Consider the following 5,546-nt stretch of genomic DNA (forward strand, 5'->3'; position numbering starts at 1 on the left):
ACAAATCTTGAAAAGTAAATTTTATTTGCCATGGTTTATAATATCTAAGTGTGAATAGGAAAGTTCACTCACTTTTGATGGCATTACTACTCATTGCCTTTGCCTATAATAGAAAGGGTTACTTTTTACTTTCCAAGTAGCAGAGATTCTGAGTTCAACCACAATAATTTCCTGTGCTGTGTGTTGCTTTATTATATACTTTGCTATGTAAGAAGCAAAAGAATAAATGTTTCTCATTCCTCACTTAGGAAATAACAGATTCTTTACAATCATACTAACTTCCTATTCAATTTTAAATGTTTTATTGACTCTTTGATTAAATAGATAACCAGATTTGTTTCTCAGGCACGCACCCACGATCTTAATCAAATGTCCAGCTCTCCTCTGACAATTTCATTGATTTTTGACATCCCCAAATCAGATTTTGAATATAGAAAAAGTCAGGTAAATTTTCAGCATATCTTTTCCACCTAAAATATCTTTCAGATTTCTTAGCTCCTGGAAAATGACAAAGATTTGTTCTTTGATGTTACAAAAAAGATGCTATAGATAATTCAGTTTCTTTATTAGTTAGTAACAAGTTGCATGAAGAGTGTAAGGATATAAAAAGATATTCAGCCTTCCCTATGTTAAAAATATATAGAAAAATGTCATTAATATAAATATTTTAGAATTTTATGCTTTATGATAGGTTTCTAGAAATTCATCAATGCCCTAGCCATCCATCATATTTCTGTTTATCAGACCTTGACATAGTGTAAGGCAACAACAGTATAATGTTATCCATCATAATTTCAGTTATTTAAAACATTAGCAAGGCCACAATCTTAGTTCTATAATATGAGTGGAGCATCTTCTAGACTAATGGACTTAAGCTGGAGATACATATCAGACATACTTATGGAATTTTATAAAAATATAGATATCAAGAATCTATTCCAGATTTACTGAACCTCTTTAACTTGTATCAGTACATACTTAGTATAGATTTAGAATACTCTTTTTTAAATTTATTTTTAATTTTTTTATTTTTAAAAATTTTAAGGTAAACAAATTTCATGTATTTCATATATACTGATTTGGGAGCATAGTAATATTTGTCACCCTACCCTTCCTCACCTCATGCTCCCACTCTCCCTCCTCTTTCCTTTTACATTCTTCCTTTAATTTTTACGATGATCTCTCAGTTTATTTTATACTCATAAGATTAATCCAACACTACATAAAGAATTTAACAGATAGTAACAAGAAAAAAACCACTGTTCCTCAACAGTAGAGACAAGGGCTGTAAACAATCATTGAATCTCAAAATGTCAATTTAACTCATATATATTACATTTTTTCATACTCTTAGTTACCACAGGCCAATGATAACATATGTTGTTTGTATTTGGGGGAATGGCTTATTTCACTAATTATAATGGTTTCCAATTGTATCCATTTTGTTGTGAAAGACAGGATTTCATTATTTTTTACTGCTGAGTACTACTACATACAATATATATACCACAATATCAGCCATCCTCTGTGGCTTTCCCTGGCCATAACTGGGAGCTGGACTGGAATTGGAGCTGCCGGGACTCAAACTGTTGCCCATGTGGGATGCCAGGGTTTAACTTGCTGCACCACAGCAAGTTAAAAAGCCTACAGCACCTGGTATTTCCAGGAAGTCTCCCATCCAAATACTAACCAGGCACAACCCTGCTTAGCTTCTGAAATCAGACAAGATGGGGTGCATTCAGGGTGGTATGGCCATAGACACTTTTTTATATATTAACTTCTTAAAAAGATTTATTTATTTATTTTGAAGACAGAGTTACAGAGAGGTTGGGGGGGAGGTCTTCCATCCACTGGTTCATTCCCAAATGGCCCCTATAGCCAGAGCTAGGCCGATCTGAAGAAAGGAGCCAGGATCTTCTTCCAGTCTCCCACATGAGTGCAAGGGCCCAAGCACTTAGGCCGTCTTCTACTGCTTTCCCAGGCTATAGCAGAGAGCTGGATTGTAAGTGGAGTATCTGGGACTCTAATGGCACCCATATGAGATGCCGGCACTGTAAGCGGCAACTTTACCTGCTACAGCACAGCACAAGCCCTTCTTTGTCTCTTTTAATAGTTTTTGTGTTTAAGTACATTTTGTCTAATATTAGGGTGGCTATCCCTGCCCTTTTTTGCTTTCCCTTAAAACAGAATATATTTTTTTATCCTTTGACTTCCAGTGTGTGTGTATCTTTGCTGGTGAGGTGTGTTTCTTGTAGATTTGCTTTCTTGTAGATAGCAAATAGATGGTCTTGTTTTCTAATCCATTCATCCAGTCTGTATCTTTTAACTGGAGTGTTGAGGCCATCTGTATTCAAGGTGACTTGATAAGTAACAACTTGGTCCTGATATTTGCCCATAAATATTCCTATTGTTTGCTTTGGACTTCTTTTGTACTTTTACTAGGAGATCTTTTTCCTTCACATTCTTTCATAATGATGATTATCTTTCTGTATTTCTGTGTGTAGTACATCCTTAAGCATCATTTGTGAAACTGGATGTGTGGTGACAAATTCTTTCAATTTCTGTTTGTTATGGAGGGTCTTTATTTCACCTTCATTCATAAGTGATAGGTTTGCATGGTTCAGTATTCTGGATTGAAAATTTTTTTCTCTTAAGACTTGAACCATATCCCTCCATTCTCTCCTATCTTGTAGTATTTCTGATGAAAAATCAGCTGTAAATCTAATTGGAGATCCTCTGAAAGTAATCTGGCATTTTTCTCATGCACATTTTAGAATCTTTTCTTGAGTGTTTAACTGTTGAAAGTTTGACCTTCTATGCTGATCCATGGCTTCCCTATTCTTTCTGTAGACTTTCCATTGCAAACTTCTCTCCAACTCTCCCCTGGGAATACCCTTCTCTGCTTTTCTTCTGCTTTTTCCCCCTGTTCAAAAGCAGCATGTCTTTTCCCTGCTCAGCCATCTTGGAATCCCTGGAATATGCTTGTTACATCATACTCATTATGTTGTATGAATACTGTATGTCTCAAGATTTTTCCTTTTTAAAAATTATGTTTGTTTTTGTGTTCATTCATTTTTATGCAGCAACTTTTTATATATAAAAAACTTACAACCCTTTTATGTATAAAGATATTTTGTATAGATTTTTGAAATGATTTTCTTCTTTGCTTTTTATGTTCCAGAAACAAATTACCTTTCTTTGTCAGTTGTGTGATTATTATAACCTCTTACCAGCTCTTTCACATATGAAAATTTTAGTAGAAGGTAATTTCCAGTGAAAGTCTCTGCATTCTACAGATAGTTTAGGTTTTATTCCAATTCTATGCTATAAGCTGTAAGTTGTGTTCAAATTATTGACATATTAAAAAAAAAAGACCTTGGGAACTGGCTTCCAATGGCATTACTTAGACAACTTTGAGATCATGCCAGTGGACTAAGGATTTCCAGAACTTTTTTGAAAGAAGCATATGATATCGTGATATTCCTGAACCAAGACCCAAAAATAGGAACTAATTACATAGGACTGGATGAACTGATGAGAGAGAAATGTTATTATGTTTACTTGTTTGAAATAAAGCTAGATTTCTTTGGAATACTGTTGTTTTAATGTTTTTTTTTTCCCTTGTAAATAAGACCTTTCTCTTTCTATTAAGCTCATAACACTTCAAAACAGCTTTCCTGAGACATAATTTATATACCATACAATTTATCTATTTAAAGTATACAATTCAATGATTTTTAATATATTCAAAAAGTGAAGATCATCATCACCACAATCAAGTTTAGACCATTGTTCATCACCCTAAAAAGAAGCTCTGTAGTCCTTAGCGGTCACTCCTTTGTCCCTTATCACCCTAAATCCTTGGCAACCACTAATATAATTTCTGTCCCTGCAGTTTTTCTTATTCTGAGCATTTCATATAAATGGAATCAAGCAACATGTAGTCTCTTGCGACTGGCTTCTTTCACTTAGCGTTGTGTTTTCAAGGCTCTTGTGTGTTGTAGATAGGTTAGTACTTCATTCCCTTTGATTGCTGAATATTATTTCATTGTATGGATTTGCCACATCTTACACTCTTGTCAGATGATGGATGTTTTTGTAGCTATAACATTTAAAATTATAATCGATTCTCACTGTCATCTTTCCTTCTTCCAACACTGCCCCCCCCCCCGAATTTAAAAATGATCCCTTATTTTTGTGTATGTTTGTGGCAATAAGTCTTCCTTTTAACTAGAATATAATTGGAAGAAACAGTTTATCTGACCAAAGTCTCACCTGGAACATCATATTTCAGAATTATGCTTGTCGAACGAGATAGGGCCAGGCACTTTTATTGAACTCAAATTGGCCTCGCTTTTTGAACTCACAAAATTCTTCCAAGAAAACTCACAGTGTACTTGGAGGGCTCAGCCTTCATGCAGTCGGAAATGTACTTCCAGACAGATCATGAATTTTGGTATGTTTTGGAGACACTAAGAATTTATAGATAACACAAATGAAATTTGATGAAGAATGTTTCTTGGACTCAGAATACTAAATAATAGAGGCTCTTAAATCTGCGTTTCCTTATGTAAACTTCCAGAAAAGTTAGTTTAGGAAAGCCTGTGTGGTGAGTTCACATAGATTGGCTGCACCTGCATGAATAATCAGGCCAAATTTAATAGACCAGTCTTAGTGTGTGATCATCAATAATCATGCTGAGAGTTACTTTTACCTCTAAAGGATAAGGGAAGAAAGAGTATAAGGAAAAATATAGGACTTTAGAAGGGACCAAAGGAATTACTGAGTATTCTTTTAAAGGAATACTGGAGTCTGTTCCGACAGTCCCATCCTATGGGGGGGGGGCGGTTGCCACTGCCTTTCACTAAGCTGTTTCTGGCTTTGAAGAAAAGGATCTTAACTAGCAGAAAACAGATGACATTGTAAACAATTCTTGTCCACAGAAATACAAATTACTTGTGTCCAGTGGAATACAGTTCACTATTGCCCAATTTTAAATAATGGCTTCAAATTGACTAAGCAGAGACCTTGATCCCAAGATGTTCAACACCTATAAGTTAGCTACTCAAAGTGGAATGCAGTGCCTAGCAGAAGTAGCATCACTTGGAAGCTTGCTGGGAATGCAGAATCCCAGGCACTCTCCCTCAGATCTGCTGACTCCGAATCTGCATTTTAATAAGATATTAAGGTATTTCACATGCATTTTAAGGGTTGAGAGAACACTGCTACAGGATATAGGCCAACATACTTAAAGCTGTCAAACAAAAATTAATATTAACCATGTGATGCTGACTAGTTAATAATTCCCAGGTCATGGATACTGAACATGTGGAAAAATTCAAAATGCAGACCCAGTCTCAGAGATTCGGAATTTCAAGTGGGTTCCAGAAAAGTTATTTTAAAGGAGTCCCCTAGGTAATTATGATTGACAACCAGGTTTGGGAGGAGGGTATAAAAAGCAGAAATTCTGAGAAAAGGACAGAACAAAGCCTAGGAGTTGGCCTTGAACTGAACCTTGAAAAATGGGTTTAGATTTTGGAGAATGA

At 35.3% G+C, this 5,546-nt stretch overlaps 1 pseudogene; it reads right to left on the minus strand.

Annotated features, from left to right (window-relative positions):
* Positions 1 to 1,641: 1,641 nt before the first annotated feature.
* Positions 1,642 to 1,760, minus strand: LOC133753932 (5S ribosomal RNA; annotated as a pseudogene).
* Between the last annotated feature and the right edge of the window lie 3,786 nt (positions 1,761 to 5,546).

Source organism: Lepus europaeus, chromosome X (genome assembly GCF_033115175.1).
Source record: "Lepus europaeus isolate LE1 chromosome X, mLepTim1.pri, whole genome shotgun sequence".
NCBI classification, from domain to species: Eukaryota; Metazoa; Chordata; class Mammalia; order Lagomorpha; family Leporidae; genus Lepus; species Lepus europaeus.